Source organism: Marmota monax, unplaced genomic scaffold (assembly GCF_021218885.2).
Source record: "Marmota monax isolate L192 unplaced genomic scaffold, Marmota_monax_Labrador192_F-V1.1 WCK01_AAM20220418_F8-fsc00036, whole genome shotgun sequence".
In the NCBI taxonomy this organism is placed as follows: domain Eukaryota; kingdom Metazoa; phylum Chordata; class Mammalia; order Rodentia; family Sciuridae; genus Marmota; species Marmota monax.
This window is the reverse complement of record NW_026694491.1, coordinates 12311401-12334860: the sequence shown is the minus strand read 5'-3', so window position 1 is coordinate 12334860 and position 23460 is coordinate 12311401.

The following is a 23460-nucleotide window of genomic DNA, read 5'->3' as shown; positions in this document are numbered from 1 at the left end:
CAAGAAATAAAATCAAGAATGAATAAATGGGATGGATTCAAACTAAAAAGCTTCTTCTTAGCAAAAGAAACAATCAATGAGGTGAATAGAAAGCCTATAGAATGGGAGAAAATTTTAACCACATGCACATCAGATAGAGCACTGATCTCCAGGACTTATAAAGAACTCAAAAAACTTAACACCCCTCCCCGCCCAAATCAATAAGTGGGCCAGGGAACTGAACAGACCCTTCTCAGAAGAAGATATGATAGATCAACAAACAAATGCAAAGATGTTTCTCTAGTAATTAGAGAAATGCAAATTAAAACTACTTAAAGATTTCATCTCATTTGAATCAGAATGGCAGTTAAAAGCAGCAGAAATGTTGGCAAGGATGAGGGGGAAAAGGCACACTCATATTTCCTGGTGAGACTGCAAATTGGTGCAACCAATCTGAAAAACAGTATGGGATTCCTTATAAAACTTGCAATGGAGCCACCATTTGATCCAGCTATACGACTCTTTGGTCTATACCCAAAGGACTTAAAAATAGCATACTGCAGTGATGCAGTCACATCAATGTTTATAGCAGCACAATTCGCAATAGCTTTAATGTGGAACCAACAAAGATGCAGTTCAATAGATGAATGGATAAAGAAACTGTCACACACACACATACACACAGACACAATGGAATATTACTCAGCATTAAAAGAGAATAATATTATGGCATTTGCAGGTAAATGGATGGAGTTGGTAAGTAAAGTAAGCTAATCCTCCAAAACAAAAGGCTGAATGTTGTCTCTGATAAGTGGATGCTGATCCATAATAGGGGTGGTGGCTGGGGATGAATGGAGGAACTGTGGATAGGGCAAAGGAGAGTGATGGAAGGGGAGGGGACATGGGGGTAGGAAAGAGGGTAGAATGAGATGGACAACATTATCCTATGTAAATGTATGATTACACAAATGGTGTGACTCTACTTTGTGTACAATTAAAGAAGTAAAAGTTGTGCTCCATTTGTGTACAATGAATCAAAGAATATTCTTCTGTCATGTATACCTGATTAGAACAAATTAAAAATAAATAAATAAAATTAACATCATATTTGATCATATTCCTGTGACACTAAGAAGGCTAAAAAATACTATTTTAATTACTACAGAGTGTGCATAATATGCATAGTTATACACTAATTTACCTACTCATTTTCTTAGGTTTTGCTATTTATACACAAAATGTAATATTGAATTTTAATAGGAATATTTTGTGAATTTATATCATTGTTTCTTATCTTTGTTTCTCTAAGATAAATGTCCCTGGCTGTGGATAGCCAAGTATATCTCTAGATTAATATTTTACTAATTAATGATTACTAGATTAATACTTTATTAATAATATCCCCACAATTTATGTATTGGGGTTTGTAGGTTTCACTTTAGCTCACCACTGCTGAAAATGTCATTTTTCCAAAACCTCTGTTTATCTTAGATGTAATACCTTATTTACAATGTAGATTTTTAGCTATAAGTTACATTAGTTTCACCTATGAGATTTATACACACACATATAAAATCTGATGAAAAATTTGGATAGCCCAGTCTTAAAAATCCATATGCAAAGTAACATAAATGCAAAGAAGGTTCTTCTTAGGAAATAGGAAAATTTAAGGAAAATAATCAGAAGTACATGCCTGTGTCTCAAGGAATAGAAGACACAGAGACAAACCTACATAAATACAGCTATCTCATACTAAACAAAGGCACCATTAAACATCCTTTAGAGAAAAAAATAAATGCCCCTTCAACAAATTATACTGGGGAAAATGGGAAACCCACATATAGCAGAGGGAAATTTAACCCCTATCTCTCACCTAAACAAAATTCAACTCAAAGTGGATTGAAGACCTAGGTATTAGACCAGAAACCCTATACCTACTAGAAGTAAATGAAGAACCAACACTCCATCATGTCAGCTTATAAATAAATTCCTCAAAAGACTCCTAAAGCATAAGAAGTAAAATCAATAATCAATAAATGTAATGGCATTAAAATAAAAAAGCTTCTTCACAGCAATGGAAACAATAAAGCGTATGAAAAAGAGTACAGAAAGGAAAAAAATCCTTGCCACCACTTCAGATTAGAGCATTAATCTCCAGGATACATAAAGAACCCCCCAAATTAACACCAAACAAGCAAATAATCCAATCAATAAAAGGGCAAAGGAACTGAACAGGAACTTCACAGAAGAAGAAATACAAATGGTCAACAAATATAAAAAAACAGATTTGACATCTCTAGCATTTAGAGAAATGCCAACTAAAACTATATTGAGATTTCATCTTAATCCAGCAAGAATTGCAATTATGAAGAATACAAGTATCAATAAATGTTGGCAAGGATGTGGGGGGAAAAGATACACTAATACATTGTAGGCAGAACTGCTATTGGTATAGCCACTCTGGAAAGCAGTATGGAGATTCCTCAAAGAACTATGAATGGAACCACCATTTGACCCTGCTGTCCCACTCCTCAGTATACATCCAAAGGATTTAAAATCAATATACTATAGGGATTCATCTACATCAAGGTTTATAGCATCACAAGAGCAAAGTTATGGAACCCACTTAAGTGCCCTTCAACAAATAAATGGATTTTTAAAAATGTGATATATATATATATATTTAATGGACTATTACTCAGCCACAAAAAAGAACTGACTATGAGATTTATGGGTAAATGGATGGATCTGGTGACTATGATGCTAAGTGAAATAAGCCAATCCCAAAAAACTAAAGGTCAAATATTCTCTTTAATTTTTGGATTTTAATACATATAAAGGCATGGGAGGAGGGAGGAAGAGAAGTTCACTGATTTGGCAGAGGGGAATAAAGGGAAAGGAAGAGAGATACGAGTAGGAAAAATAATGCAATGAATGTAATATAACTTTCCTATGTCCATATATGAATACAACACAATGAATCTCCACAGCATAAAAAAACCACAAGACTGGGATCCTAATTAGAGCATTAATCTCTAAGATATACTCCAGGTTTGTATAAATATGTCAAAATACACTCTATTGACACTTATATCTTAAAGAACAAATAAATTTTAAAAATAGGTGGTCTAGGATCTAGCACAATAAATATGAAGGGTTAATGGTCATACCTATTGATGATGAAGCTTCAGAGTAATTATTTGAAATTTGGGGGCAACAAAGTACTATTCTGGGGCCTAGGAGATAAACAAATGACAGGATGACAGAAAAAGGTACTTTTCTGACTTTTGTTTGAACACAGAAATTTTCCTCATCATCGTATACCACAATTTAAACGTATGCATCATGTACTAACTCCCATCTGAGTTATGTATTTAATATGTTCTATTTTTTGGTTCTTTTACCTGTCACTCATACTTAAAATTTTTATGAGTTAGTAATAAGAAGCTTTATATATTTTAATGTTGAAGAAATTTTATGTATTTATCCTTCCTAATGAACTTCAAAAATCTAATTTAATTTAAAAGTGACATATGAGTAGGATAAAATATCAAATTGAATAAATTATAAACAAGCAACTTTCATTGCATACACTAAGCCTTTCTTCCCTTCACAAGATTAAATTAGTTTCCACTCATTTTTATAAAACTCACAAAATATCCAACATATATGCAAGAAAATATATATATGTATATCTATATATATACTAATGTATATATAGACATATATATGCAGCATGCACAGATGTAATATAAATATTGGTAGATATTTCTGAATAAAGGCTATGAGTTTTACCATTTTCTTCTACCTTGTTTACTGAAATAGCATGAAATATTAATATTCTTTTGGACTTATAGTTTTAGTCAATATAGCTAAATCTTGTGGTATAATTTTTTCTATCAAAGACTTCTGATTTTTCTTAAAAATTCTACTATATTTTGCTAAAACATTATTCTGAGGAATCAAAACCATTGTAAATTCATGCAGTCCCATTTTAATTCTTCCTAGTATTATAATTTGTTAATAGTGAAGAGATCTTAGTGATTATCTGGATTCACTTTTCCCATTTTTCTGGGTATGATAGAGTTTAAACTTTCATACTACCTGTGCAGAAAATAGTTAACATAACAGATCTGAAATTACTATCTGACAGTGACCTGCTTGCATTGTTAGAATGTGAATGGCCTCTTGAATGTTTGGTTCTTATGTTGCTAGTCAAGAATTAAATGATAATGGGAGTTTTCCATACTCAGACTTGCTTTATTTGTGTGAATCTGGATTCAGTATGTTCTAGACAGTAGGTACCTTTGTGAACAACTTCCATTAAAGACCCTGAGCACTAAGACTCTAATGATGTTCTCTGGTAGACAACACTTGGCATGTATTGTCACAACTCACTGTTGTAGAAATTAGGAATGCTTTGCATGACTCTACTCAGAAAAGACTCTTGGAAGCTTATTCCTGGATTACTCCTGACCTGACCCCATACATCTATTCTCTTTCTTCATTTTTCGTTTTATGTTTTTACTATAATAAAATACAAGTCATGAGTACAACTATATGCTTGTGAGACCTTCTAGAAAATTAACAAGACCAAATGTGGTCTTGGGGACCACTACACATTCTTCTTTTATTCATATGGGTCATGTAACTAGTGCTGATCAGTAGGTGGCCAGAGGTGGAAATTGTGTCTCATTGTGAATTGGAGCATTAAAATGCTGTTGTGAGACCCTCTGACATTCCTTTCCCTTTGAGATGGCAAACAAATATCCCAGAGGGTGGAGTCTTGCAAGGATGAATCTGAGAGTGAAGGTGAAGTTGAGTCAAAATGGGATTTGGATTGTAAGGAATAAACTTTTAATTGATTTAGCCACTGAAATTTTAAACTGTTATGCTACCGCTGCACAAGCATGACAATTTTGACTGATACAAATACTAAATAGATTTTTGTTATGCTGAAAATAAGGTTACATAGCATGAAGGGTATTTATGTCACAGATTAATAACAATAATCACTTATCATGCATGGAAAATGGCATTACCTGTCACTCATACTTAAAATTTTAATAACCATAGTTTATTTCATTAAAATAGAAAATATGCTACTGCAGGACTTTGCCATTTTTTACAAATAATATTGACAGCCTAGAACAGGTTTTACAAAGAATCTGCAGTAGGTCAAAATATACTATAATTTATAAGAAAATATTCTCACAAAGTTTTTAGGGAGTTGATTGTATGCGACATTAATCATATGAAAAAGCTTTCAAAATTAGGGGGAAGTCAGATATTAACAATCCGTCATTTCATGAAATGACAACCTGATTAAAATGACATAAGTAGATGGGTTTCTCTCTACTTTTTATTAATATTCGATTATGTGTTGATTACATACCATGGGCCTGATTCATTAGCTGTAGAAGTGTCAGCACAAAATTAAAGGTGGTTACAGCTGGATATGACACCCTCTACCATCTATTCACAGTAATAGACATGTTCAAAAAACTCTGTCCTTAAGAAAATGTCCGCAAGTCTGGAAAATATGCATTATTTCAGAGAAAATTTGTGAGTTCAAGCTAACCTTTGCTCAAAATGTGGCATTTGCAACACGAGTGAACTTATCTCTGATTTTGAAAAAATTTCACACATACACACACTCAAAAAAAAACTCTATTTTAATGATTTTCTTTAAAATTTTAATTTTTTTTCCAATTTAAAATTCACAGGATTATTAGAAAGCTTAATGTCCTCATAAAATTCTAGAAATTTTAAAATTTATTGGAATAGAGTTTCCTAATGTTATAGCTCTTATGAATTTTAAAAGGATATAATAAACAGAAGTATGCCTATAAGAATTTTTGTTTGGCAAAGATTAAATGTGTTTTTTTTTTTAACATCGACTAGCTTCTTGCTTTAAAATATGTGTAAAATCTCTTATATAAATATTTTTACATATATATATATATAATGTCTAGGATGTGTTTGAAGGGTGTCATAACAGTATAATTGAAATGATAAGACTTTTCTAACTATGGGATTTGATGTCTTCATATTTTCTGACTCAGAAGACTGTAAAAGTCTTTGCATTCTATAGTTTTATAACTAGGTTTCATTTTAAAATAACATAACTAGTTACAATAAATTTATTCTATATTATATCCTGGATACTTAAGTTTCTGTTAATGCTATAAGGGTAAAAAATGCATTTTCTTAAACATTTTTTAAAAATAAACTTTATTTTAAGCAGGCATGGTGGGGCATACCCATAATCCCAGCAGCTAGGGAGTCTGAGGCAGGAGAATTGCGAGTTCAAAGCTAGCCTCAGTGAAAGTGAGGCACTAAGCAACTCAGTGAGATCCTGTCTCTGAATAAAATACAAAATAAGGCTGGGTATATGGCTCAGTGGTCAAGTGCCCTGGAGTTCAATTCCTAGTACCAAAACAATACAAAACAAAACAAAACAAAACAAAAACCTATATTTTAGAATAGTTTGGGCTTTATGGAGAGGTTGTGAGGATAGAACAGAGAATGAGTATGTATGCATACTAGGCTTCCCTAATACTGACATCATATGTTAGTATGTTACAGTTGTTATAGTAAATGAACTATTATTTTATACATTATTAATAACTAAAGTTGTGCTTTACTCAGATTTCTTTAAGTTTCTATTTAATATTATTTTCTGTCCTAGATCCCATCTAAGATATATTTATTCATTCTAGTTATTCATGGTTTACAATCTTTAAGCAATGAAATGCTTAATGCTTAATGTCCTCATAAAATTCTAGAATTTTAAATTTTCATTGGAATAAATTTATTGGAATAAACAGAATTTCCTGTTTAAATGACTTTGACAGTTTCAAATATTTATGTAATATTTATGTAAACTAGTTTATCCACATTTTATGTTTTGCCAGAATTCGAATTTTATGTATTTTTTCAATTAATTGGATCTTCTCTCAATACTTCTTTTCTTCTCTTCCATCTTATTCACTTTCCTACTCATTCATTCTTTGTTTTCTCCTAGTTGTATCTTCTGTTTCCTTTCATTCCTCTACACTTTCTCTTACCTTTTTCCATTTTCTTTATTTGTTAATCCCATCTTTTTAAAACTTTTTTTTGCCTTTATTATATTTATTTATTTTTACTGAGGATCATACCCAATGCCTTATATGTGCTAGGCAAGCAGAAGCATTCTACTACTGAGCCACAATGCCAAGCCAACGATTAATCTTTTTAGCATATTTTAAATTATTTACTATCAACTTTTCTCTTTGGTTAATATAATTGCAGAGTTTGTAGTAATAACTTTTATAGAATATATTGATTCATGTTTTTCTCTTAAATTACCAATATTATGGCAGTTACTCTTTCTTCCCATACTGGTTCTGGTGGTTAAATGTAATACTTTGATTATGCTGATTGGATGTATTGAAATTAAGATATACACTCAACTAAAGGCTTATTATGAAGAGGTAACTCTGCATCAAGTGATCCCCACACATAAAAGAAGAACAGGAATCCCATTTCCACAAATATGCAATCAAGACTCAGAAAATATGAGAAAAGAGGCCAACAATATGCTTCCAAAAGTTTGTAAACCCCAATAACTGAATCCTTTAGCAGTAGAAAATCTCTATAATAACTGAATATTAAAATGATCAATAAACAAAAAGAAGATCTAAGAAATCATCTAAGAGAGAGAAAACAGGATCTACTAGGGGATTTTAATAAAGAGATAAGAGATACTAGAAAAGAATCAGATAGAAATCCTGAAAATGAAAGACTTAAAAGAAATCAAATAAATTTCAGTTAAAAGTCTCACTAACAGATGTGAGCAAATACAAGACAATTTCAGGTCTTTAAGAGGAGATATACAAATTTGACATTAAGTCAACTAAAAAAAATTAAAAACGAAGAAAGAAGGAAAAAAAGAGTTATTAAACATACAATAAATTGGAGAGAGCATTAGGAGTTCAAAATTAAGAATCACTAAAACTAAGGAAGCTATTGAGATACTGGTCACTAGCATTGATATCTTTTTCAGTAATATAACAACAGAAAAAATTAAAACCTTGGAAATGAGATGGATATCCAGATTCAGGAGGCATTTAGAATCCCAAATCGAAAAGATCAAAATAAAACCTTCTCCATGACATATTGTAATTAAAATGCAAAATATTCAGAAAAATAATAAACTATTTCAACAAACTCAGGAAAACACCACACCACATTTAGAGAAAAATCAATCAGAACAACAACTTATATCTTAATAAAAACATCAAAATTAAGGAGGGTTTGAACATTGTGTTTGAAGCAATGAAAAAAAAATAGAACTGCAACCGAATAGCTATATTCAATAAAGCTATGCTGCAAAATTGAATAAGAAATATTTTTTCCAAGATATGAAAAACTAAAAGAACTCATAACTGCTAAACTAACATTGCAGAAAATCCTTAAAGAAATCTTCCATACAGAAGATGTTACCAACAAACTCCCGAGTTTGGGAAAGGACGAATCTAATTAGAAATGCTAGTTAAATTAATGAGAATTATGACTGAATTAAACATTAGAAATCAATTAAAATGGATGGATATAATAAAAATCTCTATGATAACACTGAATTTAAATGCCCCAATTCTCCAATTACAACACATAGGCTGGCAGAGTGAATTACAAAATAAGACCAAACTATATGTTGCCTGCAACATATAGTCTTAGCAGAGACATCTTAGAGTGAAGGGCTAGAAAATGATACTCCACAGAAAATGCCCCAAAGCAAGGTAAAGCATTGAATCTCTACCTGTAAGGAGATTTCAAGACAAAATTAGTCATAAGACACCTAGAAAGTCTTTTTCATGCTAGTAAAATGGACAATCCAACAAGAAGATTTAATGATAGTAAATATTTATGACTCAAGCATTGGTGCACCTAATTGTATAAAACAAACACTACTTTACATTAAATTTCAGATAAATCCCAGTGCAATAATACTGGGTGATTTCAACACGCTTCTCACAACAATGGATAGGTCATCCAGACAGAATCAGTAAAGACAGTTCAGACATAAAAAACTACATAAACATGAAAATTCAAAGTATACTTCTTAATGACGAGTAGAAGAAATCAGAGTAGTAATTTGAGAATTTCATGAATCACATGAAAATAGAGGTAAAATATGCCAGGATTTTTGGGAAAGTATGAAGGCAGTTCTAAGAGGAAAGTTTACAGCTAAGAATGTATAGTAAAAAAATCAGATTCCAAATAAACAACCTAATAATGCATCTTTGGGTTTCATAAAAACAAGAAAAAATTTCCAATATCATTAGAAGAAAGGAAATTATTAACAACAGAGCCAAACTTAACAAAATAGGGGTTAAAAAATACCAAGGATTCATATAACAAAAAGTTGGTTGTTTGAAAATATAAGAAAGATTGATAAACCATTATAATAGTCAAATTAACCAAAAGAATGAGAGATAAAACATAAATTAATAAAATTAGAGTGAAAAAGGAGATATTACCACAGATATCACTGAAATCCAGAGAGTCATTAGGTTCTATTTTAAAAACTTATGTTTCAATAAACTGGAAAATCTAGAAGAAATAAACAAATTTCCAGAAACATATGTCATAACAGAATTGAACAAGTGGGATATAGAAAACCTAAACAGACCAACAGTAAGCAATGAGATTGAAGCAGTAATAAAACATCTTCCAACAACAACAACAACAAAAGCCAGGACTAGAAAATTCTCAGCTGAATTCTACTAGACTCCAATGAAGCATCCATGCCAATGTTTGCCAAATAATTTCATTAAATAGAACGGGGTGAAATGCTGCTAAATACATTTTATGAAGTCATTATGACTCTGATACCAAAATCAGATAAGAATATGTCTAAGAAAGCTACAGGCCAATATCAACAATGAACATAGATGCAAAAATACTTCATAAAATATCAATCATTTGTATTCAAAAACATTAAGAAGATCGAGTTGATTTTTTTCTAGCAATGCAAAGATATCAAAATATGTAAATTGGTTAATGTAATACATCAGATAAATAGGGAAAAATTACATAATCATCTCAATAGATATACAAAAAGACTTTAACAAAATTTGGCTTGCAGTCATATTGAAAATGTTGAGAAAACTAGGGATAAAAAGAATTTACTTCAACTTCATAAAAGTTATATATGAAACACCAAAAGTCAACCTTAAATTGGGGAAAATCTGAAAACATTTCCTCTAAAAACAAGAATAAGAGCTGGGCCTGTAGCTCAGTGGCAGAGTGCTTGCTTGCCTAGCATGTGTAAGAAACTGGGTTTGATCCTTATCACCACCCAAAAATAAACAAGTAAAATAAAGGCATTCTGTCCATCTACAACTACAAAACAATTAAAACAAACAAACAAACAAACAAAACCAAGAATGAGACAAAGATATCCACTCTCAACACTCCTAACTGGTAGTATACTTGCCATTTTAGCAATTAGGCAAAAGAAGGAAATAAACTAAATATAAATTGGAAAGGAAGAAGTCAAATCATCACTGTTTATAGATGACATGATACTACACTGAGAAGATCCAAAAACTTCCACCAGAAAACTCTGATTAGAAGAACAAATTTTGCAAAGTATGAAGATACAAAATCAACATACATAAATCAATACATTTTTCTATATGCCTAAAATGAAATAAAGTGATAAAGAAATCAGGAAAATAATCCCATTCACAATAGCTTCAAAAAACACAATGCCTGGGAATAAATCTAAATTAGGAGGTGAGAGAATTCTACAATGAAATTATAGAAGACTGAAGAAAGAAAACAAAGACATTGGAAGACAGAAAGACCTCCCACACTCTTGAACAGGCAGAATATTGTTAAAATGGCCATATTACCAAAAACAAGTCACAAATTCAATGCAAATTCATTAATTAAACAGAAATTACTTTCTTCACAGAACTATAAAAATAGGCCAAAATTTCATGTGGAAGAATAAAAGAACCAGAATACCCAAAACAATTTTGAGCAATAAGAGCAGTGCTACAAGCATCATAATACCCAGTTTCAAATTATACTACAGAGCTACAATGAAAAAAACTGCATGGTACTGGCCTAAAAATAGACACATAGACCAATGGTAAAGAATAGAAGACCCAGAGACAAACCCATAGAGATACAGTCATTTGATCCTTGACAAAGTTGCCAAAAACAAACAATAGAAAAAAAAAAGTCTTTTAAACCAATGGTGCTAAAAAATACCCTGGATATGAATATATAGAAGAAAGAAACTAAATCTTTATGTCTCACCTTCTACAAAAGTCAACTGAAGTGGATCAAAGACCTAGGAATTAGACCAGAAAATCTGAAACTGCTAGAAGAAAACACTCCAACATATAGGTTCAGAAATTACTTCCTCAGTAGGACCCTTCAATCTCAGTAAATCATACCAAAATTTAATAAATGGGATGGTATCAAATTAAAGGGTTTGTGCAAAACCAAGGGAACAATTAAGAATGTGAGGAGAGAGCCTACAGAGTGGGAGAAAATCTTTGCTAGTTACCCTTCTGACAAGATTAATATCTAGAATATATAAAGAACTTAAGAAACTTAACACCAATAAAAGTAAGAAAGTAAAACACAATCAACAAATTGGCAAATGAACAAAATATTTCTCAAAAGAAATACAAAGGGCCAGCAAGTAAATTAAAAAAAAAATGTTCATTGTCTTTCTTAGTAAGGGAAATGCAAATCAAAGCTACACAGAGATTTTTATCTCACTCATTAGAATAGTATTCATCAAGAAAACAAATAAAAATGTGCATGTATGACTATATCATGTGAATTCCATATTTATCACCACTAGATCTCCCTCATTAAAAAAAATGCTAAAGGACGTTCATCAAATTGAAGGAATAGTATGCTACTTAGTAGCATGAACTTGTATGGAAGCAAAAATCCACTGGTAAGTCTCAGTACATCACCAAATTCAAAACACTAATAAGGTAAAGCAGTGTATAAATCAACTGCATATCTAACAAAGATTAAATCATAAAGCTATTAAAGTAATCTATGGCAACAACAATTTATTAAGGGATACCAATTATTAATACATATAAATATATATGACTATATATAATATATATATATGACAATATAAGGTGGGCATAAAGGTCACACAAAGGCTCAATGTGAAGTGTTAGAAAAATAACTTCCATGCAAATGGTTAGCAAAAGACAATGGGTGGCTTCACTTATATTAGACAAAATAAACTTAAGTCAAAAACTCTCTAAAAATGAAGGACATTATAAAATGATCAAAGAGTCAATGGCAGGAAAAATAGTAATCATAAATATATATGTACCCAACATCACCTAAATACACAAAGCAAATATTAACAGATCTAATGGGGAAAATTAACAGCATTATATTAATAGTAGATTATTCCAATGTACTATTTCAATAATACATGAACATTCAGACAGAAATTAATAAACAATTGACTCAAACAACACTATAGACCACATGGAATTAATAGACATCTAGAACTTTCCAGCCATCAGCAGAAAAATGCACAATTCTGTCAAGTGCTTATGAAATATTCTCAAGAACAGATTACATGGTAACCACAAAACAAGTCAAAAAATTTAAGAATAGCAACCAAATGCAGTGGTGTACACGTTTGACTGGGATGGGGGCGGTGCAGAGTAAGGAAGATCACAAGTTCAAGGCCAGTCTTGGCAACTTGATGAGACCTTGTTTCAAAGTAAAGAATAAAAATGGCTGGGAACACAGCTCAGAGATAAACCTTCTCTGGGTTCAATCTCCAAAAATTACCACCCCTGACACACACACACACACACACACACACACACACATACACACACACTCAAGCAAAATTATCCCAAGTATCTTTCCAGAACACAATCAAATGAAAAGATAAATCACTAACAGTGAGAAAATTGGAATTCACAAATGCATGTAGACTATACAATGAACTCTTAAGTAACCATTAGGTCAAAGTGGAAATCAAAAGACAATTTAAAAATTATCTCAAGACTAACAAATGTGAAAACATAGGATATCAAAACTTATGGGGTATAGCAAAAGAAGGATTAAGAGTAAAATGTATAGCAATAAATGCCTAATTTTTTTTTAAAAGAATGATTTCAAACAAACATCCTAAAATTAAGATTTAAAGAACTAGACTCGGAAAAATAAAATAAAAACAAAGTTCTAAGTAGGGAGAAAATAACAAATATTAAATTAGAAATAAATCAAATAGAGAATTTTAAAAAACAGGGGGGCAGCCAACAAAATTAAGAATCAATTTTGTGAAAAAATAAAATGGACAAACCTTTAGCTAGACTGAGAAAAAAACAGAAGTCAAATAAAGAAGAGTTATTACAATGAATAATTCAGAAATAAAAATGGTTAATAAGGAACTTTTATGACTAAATATATGCCAACAAACAGGATGTTTGGGAAAACTGGATATCTATATGCAAAAGAATGAAAATGAATTCATATTATTCCACATAAAACAATCAATTCAAAATGGGGCAGGGGGTCGGGGAAGACTTAAATATTAAGACCTGAAAGTACAAAACACCTAGGGAAAAAAAAAGTAGGCAAAAATCTCCTTGATTTGGGTTTTGGCAATGATTTTAGATATGATACCCAAAGCTGCGGCACAGCTAAGGAAGCAACTGCTAAAGTGAAATGGGCAATACGAGGATAGGAGAAAATATTTGTAAACAATACATATAACAAGAAATTAATATCCAAAATATATAAAGAACTAGTACAACTTAATTATAAAAATACATAAATAAAAAGCCTACTTTAAAGATGGACAAATGAGCTGGCTGTGTTGGTGCAGGCCTAGTAACCTAAAGGGCTCTGGGGCCTGACTCAGGAGGATTGCAAGTTAGAAGCCACCATCAGCATTTTGGCGAGGACCTGAGTAACTTAAGAAGACTGTGTCTCAAAATAAAAAATAAAAAGGGCTGGGGATATGATTTTGGCTCAGTGGTTAAGTATCCCTGGGTTCAGTCCCTGGTACCAAAAAAAAAAAAAAAAAGACACATGACCTTCATTGACACTTCCCAGAGAAAACCTACAAATGGTCCGCAGGTGTATGAATAAACAAAAGTATATCTACCTATATATCTATCTAGATTTATGTTTATAAATGCAGTGAAATATTATTCATCCTAAGAAAAAAAGGAAACTGCCATTTGGAGCAACATAGATGAACATGGAAGATATCATACAAAGTGAAGTAAGCAAGACAACATGAGACAAATACTGCATGACTCACTTTTACGTGAAATCTCAGAAAGCTGAATTGGGGAAGTAGAGAATAAAATGTTGGCTACCATGGGCAGGGAAAGAGGGATGTGTTGGCTAACATGTGCAAAACCTAATTGTGTAGGATGAATAATTTCAGATGATCTAATATGTGGCAGTGACCCTAGTTAACAATACTGTATTCTATACTCTAACTTGCTGACAGTAAAATCTAGTGTGTTCTCAACTTCTGCACAAAAAGTAAACTCTATGACATGAGTTACTCTAGTTACTTTAATTAGGATATTTTTTTCACAATGTATATGTATCTCAAAACATACACTTTAACCCATTAATTTCCAACTTTCAAAATTTGTAAATATAATAAATATTCAAAAATTATTTCAAGGTTACTATATTTGTTGCTAAATTTAAGTTTTCATAGGGGTTACACATGTAGAACAATGGAACAAAATGGATAAAATATACAATTTTTATTTTAAAAAATTGAAAAAATAGAACTTTAACACTAGACTCAAAACATAATAAAATAAAAAGCAAGAATGTGAAGCAAACAAATGAAATAGATTCCTAGGCCTCAGAGAAGAGCTATTAAATAGAACCTTTGGGGCAAGGGACTAAAATTTTACATTTTACTTAATCTCACTATGTGATTTTTAGACACTCTAACATAACACATATAATTTGGTGTATGACCATGGATTGTAGTCTTTAAAATCAGTTAACACATATGTAAAACAAAAGTTAAAAAAAAAGAAAGAAAGAAAGACAATTCACTTGGTTGTAGCACAGAGTAAATACCAAAGGCTGAAAGTTAATCTAGAATAATAGCACATTCATATTATTAGATCCCGAATGTCAAACTAAGGAATCTTTTCTTAACTGGGCAAATGGTACTGATTAATGTTTTTAAAGAACTAGTCTAAATAGGTGATGACAAAATAACCAAAAGGGTATGATGTGTAAGTTTGAACAAGTTATATAGTACTAATTGTCTCCAAAATGAATGAATGAAGATAAACAAACACTAATAACCAACTAGATAACAGAGTCAAACAATAAGTTCATAAAGGCCAGGCACGGTGGGGCACACCTATAATCACAGCAGCTGGGGAGGCTGAGGCAGGAGGATCGAAAATTCAAAGCAAGCCTCAGCAACTTAATGAGGTCCTAAAGCAACTCAGCGGGACCCTGTCTCTAAATAAAATATAATAAAGGGCTGTGGATTTGGCTCACTGGTTAAGCACCACTGGGTTTAATCCCTTGTACAAAAAAAGTAATGTCATAAAAATCTTAAATTGGGAAATTTAAATATAAGGAGCATGATGCAGATAAATAATTTTTCACAAAAGTGAGAGAGAACTTTATTACATTTGTACATGGAATAGATATAAATTTTTACTTATGCGGTTAATTAATTAATTTTGTAGTAATGGGGATTGTACCCAGTGTCTTAAGAAGACTAGGCAAATGTGCTCTACCACTAAGATCTAAGCTACACACCCAGCTAAATATCACTTGCCAAATGAAGAGACAGCCTTATAATAAGTGGAAAGTTTAGATCTTTATTGTTTTAACCACAATCCATTTGTAGTTGACAGCCTGGAGACAGCTCTGGAAAAAAAGCACTTAGTTGAAAAATTATTCCCTTTTTCAAAATAACATCAGGAATGTTTACAATTTTTTTCCTATGAACATTACAGAAAAAGTGGAACACAACGTCTTTGGCTTCTCTAGAAATTCTTTTTTTTGCATATTTTTACTATATAGAAATACATAATAGCAGGAGTCATTTTGCCATATTCATACATGCATTATGTACAATCTGCCTTATTTCAGTCCCTAGTACCTCAACTTTCCCTCCCATCCTCCCTTCCTCTGGCCTCCTTCTTCTACTCTACTGGTCCTCCACTAATTTATTTATTTATTTTTAATTTGTGCTTCATAGATTCACATAAGAGTAGAATTCATTGTGATATATTCATACATGTACATAGTATAATTTGGTCAATTTCTTGCTGCAGTTTTTCCCCCTCTCCCATTTCTCCTCCTCCCCCTCTATTCCTTTTCTCTACTCCACTGTTCTCCTTTGTCATTTTATAGGATCCCAAACTTCTTTCCTTCTTTTTTTCTAGCTTCCACATATGAGAGAAAACATTTGTGCTCTGACTTATTGTACTAAGCATAATGTTCTTTAGTTCCATCTATTTATAAGCAAATGACATAATTTCATTCTTCTTTATGGCTGAGTGAACTCCATTGTGTATATGTACCACATTTTGTATATTTAGTCATCTGCTGATGGGCACCTGAGCTGGTTCCCTACCTTGACTATTATGAATTGTGCTACAATATGCAATAGCAGCTGGAACCCAATATTGCAAGTATAATAGCAAAACAAAAGCAAAAACATTATGGAATTCCATCCAAAAAATTAAAAACAAAAGAATTTCTTATCATAGGATTTCCTGAATATTTAAGCAAATAGTTATTGGGAACTGTGAAGAGTGTAAAAATGACCATAATTATTTTCAACATCTCTCAAAACAATATAGAATCTATATAATTTTCACCTCTTGTACACTATATACCTGAGAAAACCAAACTGCCAATGTAAAGAAAAAAATAATTTTATTCCTTCTGTTTTCAAGGAGGAAATTTGTCTATTATATACTTTTACTGGTTGATAAGACTTAAGGGCAAAGTTCTCAATGGCACTACTAGAAAAGGCAAGCTTGAATCAATTTTATTGGTCCGGGAGCATGATGAAATATTGATTCCAAATTAGATCTCAACTGATTTTCCTAGTCTTTCCATTCCTCAAAAATCTTATGTATCTTGAGCACATTTTTTTTATTACCACATTAGGCTGGAATTAGTTATGGTGAATTAGAGGGAGCCATTAGCTTAATTTTATCTCAACATTAAGCTTTAGCAAATTACTATCCCTCTGTTTGGGATGTTCTTATGTCTGTTCGGATTCTTCAAGAAGCAGATGGTAATATAGGATAACATAGACAAAACATTTGTGGGGAGGATGAAAATGTTTGGGCATGATAACAGGAAAGGGGCAGGTATAGACAGGTAGATCTTTAGACTGCTGAGCAGGTCTGACCTCTGAGAAAGAAGAGGGTCTAGAAAGAATCATGTTGGAAGCAACTCAAAAATAAAAGTACGGTTCTAAGTTTGGTGCAGACCAAAGGAGAACCTTTAAGCAAATTTTACATAAGAACATCTGTGGGAGGTCAGAATGCACTGGCTTTAGTGGTCTTCCAAGTTCAGTCTTTGATAGGAATAATCCAGGGAAGCACAGCCTTGGCCAAACATTGATGGTGCACCTTTCATTCATTTTTGCTCCCCATAATAATCTCTCTGGACCAGATGTGAGGGGCACATCTACATTATTGTCAGAGGACACTGTGTGCCTCCCCCAATCCACTTCTTTAGGCAGGTTTAGGGAACAGTTCCTTTTTTGGTCAGCTTGTTTGTTGCTGTGACCAAAAGACATGACCACAACAATTTTAGAGGAGCAAAAGCTTATTTGGTGCTCACATTTTCAGAGGTCTCAGTCCACTGACAGCTGGCTTCATTCCTTGGGACTCAAGGTGAGCAGAACATCATGGTGGAAGTGGGTGATAGGAGACAGCGGCTGGGAACATAGAACCAGGAAGCAGAGAGGAAGCTCCTGTCAAGAAGGACAAGATATATACTCCAATGGCACACCTGCACTGACTTACCTCCTCCAGCCACACCCTACCACCAGTTGATCTCTATCAGAGGATTAATACACTGGTTAAGTTAAGGCTCTTGTGACTGAATCATTTCACCTCTCACTCTTCTTATATTGTCTCACATGTGGAGCTTTTGGAGGACACCTCATATCTAAACCATAACAGCTCCTTATGGTTCCATGTGTAAAACTTCAACAGGGAGGTTAGTGGTGATATGGTGTCTTTTATTGCTACAGGTGGTTTTCAGTCCACAAGTGGTATTCATCTACTCCTTCTTTGACTCCTTTCTAAATTACCCTCATCTTTGCAATCAACTCAATACCTAAGGGCATTCTAAGAAGTAAGCCCTTCTGGGTCTGGGTTTGCCGCACGTTTCCAACAGTTGCAGTTGATCAAAGAATATGCCAGGAAGCATCCAAGTGAATCAGCTGGGTTTCATACATATTTCTGCACACCGTTAGAGTTTTTTCATCAGTTACTTTTGTCAAGATCTTGATTCCTCTCTAGTCTGTTGGTCCCAGCACAGGGAAAGCCAAATTCTTTTATTGTAGCTATAACTTTTAGTTTCATATCTTGCATCTTTTGGCAACAACATGGCTTTTATGAGGGCTAGGAATCTCAAATTTGTATAGTCAGAGTATTGAGAACAGATTGCTAAATCTCCCTGGATAGATTATTGGAGCCAGTAGTAAATGGGGTCATAGTTGCTGTCACCATCAGCTTTTGGACCTATGCTTTCTTCCTATAAGGGAGATAATATTTGATTAAGTGTATACACTGTATCAAGAAAGAAATTAACTCACACATTCACAGTATTGTCTCTAAAATAACACTTTAGTTCTGCTCTCTATAGGCTTTTCTCATAATATCTGATGCAGGATGCTTCTGGGTACTGCAATATGTGATATGATGAATGAATTTTGTGGACATGGGCCCCATGACAACACCTTCTTCACTACAAAATGGGCCTTCTGATCAGATGCTATGCTATGCAGCATTCTATACCTGTGGCTCAAATATTCACTAAGTTCCTGGACAATGGTCCTGGTTGAGGTGCTATAGGCAGGGAAAAAAACCCAACACTCAAGACAGGCATTATCTCAGGGAAGTTAAACTACTGGCCCTTTCAGAATTGAATGAGCTTAATGTAGTCCACTTGCTAACATGTGCCGTTTGGTTTCCTTGCAGAATAATGCCATGTAAGTGGTTCAAGATTGGTCTCTGTTGCTGAGAGGCTGAACCCACAGAGACAACCAAAGATAGATATGCTTTGATAAGAAGGAGTCAAATCTGATAGACCTCTGTCTATAGCAGTTATGACCAATATAGCCTCTAACATTATAATTTTGGCCACTCCATTTGCATACTACCATCAAAGGGCCAACCAATCAGTCTACATTGTTTCCTTCCTTTTATGCAGTTGAAGATTTCTAGCCTGTTAACTTACAATAGAAAAACCTTAACATTTCATGCTTTCTACTGAAGTAAGCCTATCTCTAAAATGCTAGACCAGATATCTTTGTTGAACTTCAAATTCCTTTTCCAGAGCTCTCATCAAAAAAAAAGAGTAGGTTGTTTTCACTGTTCATGAATTTATATATTTTTTTTTCAAAGTCAAGTTTACTTCCATACAAAGTAATTGATTAGATTCCCCCCATCCCACAATCAGAAAGACATTTCCTTCCCATTTACTTTTATTATCAAGTCTGGATGTGGACCTAGTTCAGTGACTATCAGTTTTAAGAATTACACCTACATACTGAACTGACTTCTAAACAAATCAGGTTCTGGCATTTTCTGCTTCCCTCAGATGCTCATATAAAACCCCTGTAGAACCAGAAACATGATCTGAGGGGGTCATGCTAATACAACAGTAACATAGTTCTGGGTTGAGAACTTATTCATGTAGCTTCCTAATGTCCCATGATTCTTCTTGGACCAAATGCTCTATATGCTATTTCCATCTTACAATGAACTGTTGCTGGGCTCATCTGAATTTATGATCTGAAAGTTCTGACACTTCATTTTACCAGGACCTAGTATCACACAAGGAGCTGCTTATCAAAAAGAAAATTCTCCATCACCTAAGGCATGAACATACTTCAAAATTCAAGAGCTTCTATTTGGATTTGTACACCATGGCCTGACACATATTCCACACTGCATTGTTGCAGGCCTGATACTTCCTATTCTATACAGGATCTGCCAGATTTTGTGCTTCAGATGGCAGAGTGCTTCCACAGTAGCCTGGACCTGCTTTGGACTCTATTTAAAACTGGCATATTTTTGCTTGTCCCCATACATTGGCAAAATCAGTATATTCATAAATGTGAAACATGTTGAGTGTAGAAATAAATCCTATCAACATGGTACTTTCTTCTCTTGTGGCAGGGGATAACATTTATCATTCTTGGAACAAATATCCTGGCCTGCCCTGATCACAGGAACGATAAAGCCCTTCACGTATCAGGCATGTTTCTGAATCTTCCTAGAGTATATCTGGCATTCTGTGAAGTGCACGTGTTTAACCTCATCTATGAAGTACTAACTGCTTCTTACTGCCATTATGTTCTGCCAGATCAGAGTGACACCACGGCTGTAGTGGATCAATGTAAGGTCCCGAGGGAAGGTTTGGCAGTGCAGGTATCTTTAGACTATATTATGGCAAAGTTATAAGAAAATAACTAGCTCTGGGGAAGAACTACAAATGAAAATCATTGCTCTATTCTACATGAATGCAATCTGCAGATGATTTTCTTTTCTAATTATAACAGAAAATAAATCCCTTTCCATATCAATGACTCCATAATATGCTCACAGTCCTTATTAATCTGTTCTTACAATGATTTCATGACTGGCACAGCATCTGTAGTTTGGTTTACTCACTTGACCTTGGAAACATTGCTTAGCTGCAAACTTTTCATTAACAAAAAAAGGAAGGATAACTCAGAGTAGATTTAAGAGCCCAGAGAGGGAGCTGAAAACCACTGCTATGAAAATAAACAAGACATTTATGATTGTAGATTCCTGAGCAAGTTAATATGCAAAACATATACTAGACCTACTTAAAAGTCAGTATATATTAATGTATTGATGGGAGGGGGAGATTGAGGGACACAGAGAGAGAGACATAGAGATTTTATGTATTTATGTATAGGTCTTCAGGAAAGAAAGAGAATTCAACTAGGATCAAAGAGGGATCTAAAAAGGATAGTGGCAAAAAACAGGAACCAATCTAGTGGCTGCTCTATGAGCTGTTAACCAGGCCAGCACCTAAGAATTTATGTTACATATACTTTGTTAATACTCAGTATCATCTCATTAATTCTAAATACATCATTATCAGTATAATAGATAAAAACCCCTGAAAACTACAATTCTCCTAGTTTCTTACAGCAGGTTTCCAGATAGAGTCATACTATTAAAGGGAGACACTAGTGCATGAAGGTGTGGAGGTGAGTCTTCCTACATCTTATGAGATCTCGCCTGAGTTCAATAGGAGAGGTTTCAGCCCTTCCAACGTGTGTGAAAGCTTCTGGTTCCCTGTACTATGTTTCTTTGAGTTTAAAATATCTACACTGGTTGTTTTCCTAACTAGTTCATAACTGGTGTGGTGCTTGGTTAAGAAATAAGGCCCTAGAAATTTCAATATAGAAATCTTAGATTATTTATTTAATTGGATTACGTTCAAACCATTAGAAACATTGCCAAAAGACAGCAGGATACTGGCAGTTTGTGACATGTAGCTTCTTATTTAACTTATTATGTTTCCAGGCAGTACTCTGAGAGACAAACTGCACTTTGTGATGTAATACTATGGGAGGAACAATGAATACAAGTAGAAATTGGATACCTGTACTTACTGATCCAATGAGCATATGGAAAGAAAATGACAGAATCAAGATTTGCAATTCACAAATAAGATAGGACAAATTTCTTTTCTTTTATTTCTTTTTTTCTTTTTTTAACTGCCTTTGTGGGAATTCTTCTCTAGTTTAACTATAGAATCAGTGTTCTGAAAACCAGACTTAAAGTTTGATCATACACTTTGAAAAATTTCAGTACAAGTTCAAAGCACCCCCAGGTCTCAATTAAAATCAGAAACTACTTCCAGAAAAAAAAATGGGAATCTGACAACTGGATTGAGTATATATGGGAAGATTATAAATATTTCAAATAAGTGAACTCTCAAAAGACACTGAATCCCTGCTATGGTCTGGATGTTTCCCCTATAAAACTCATTTAAGCATAAATCCCAATGTGATCTTTAGTGGTATTTATGGGTAAAGTCCTTGGGACATAATTAGGATAAGCTGAGGTTATGAAAGGAGGGGGCACTGTGACTGCATTAGTAACTTTATAAGGGGAGAAAGAGAAATGAGGGGAAACTTTATCTTTCTCACAGGGGATGTCTTCTGCTATGTCATGATCCAGCAAGACAGCCTCATCAGATGCTCAGTAGATGCTAGCACCATGCTGAAGAACTGTGAGCTGAATGAAACTTTATAGTTTTTTAAATAAATATCCCATTCAGCAACACAATATGGATTACGACAGTCTTCTAGTCAACAAAAACAAACTTTTGTTCTCTATGAAGTTTAGTCTCTCCTTTCAAAAATACCCAATGGGACTTAACTTGCAAAAATTACCTTGGTGAAGGGTGATAAAATCTAGGTACTGTGTATAAGAATGGATTCTTCCCTGTTACAAAAGGTATAGTGCTGTATCAATGTGATTTTATGATGGTGGCTTAGATTAAATGAAGATACAAGGCTTTAAGAGAATTCACTGAAAATCTGGGAATGGAACCACCATTTGACCCAACTATTCCTCTCCTCGGACTATACCCAAAGGACTTAAAAACAGCATATTACAGGGACACAGCCACATCAATGTTTAAATCAGCACAATTCACAATAGCTAAACTGTGGAGCCAACCTAGATATCCTTCAGTGGATGAATGGGTAAAAAAAAAATGTGCCATATATACACAATGGAATTTTACTTGGCATTAAAAAGAACAAAATCATGGCATTTGCAGGTAAATGGATGGCATTGGAGAATATAATGCTAAGTGAAGTTAGCCAATCCCCCCCAAAAAATGCCAAATATTCTCTCTGATATAAAGAGGTTGACTCATAGTTGGGTAGGGAGGGAGAGCATGAGAGGAATAGATAAATTCTAGATAGGGAAGAGGGGTGGGAGGGAAAGGGAAGGGGCAGGAATTAGCAAGGATGGTGGAATGTGATGGACATCATTATACAAAGTACATGTATGAAGACTTGAATTGGGGGCCAACATTCTTTATATACAAACAAAGATACGAAAAATTGTGGTATATATGTGTATTAAAACTGTAATGCAAAAAAAGTACATGTATAAAGGCATAAAAAAATCAATCTCCCAACTGCTCTCCCCATTTACATTAACC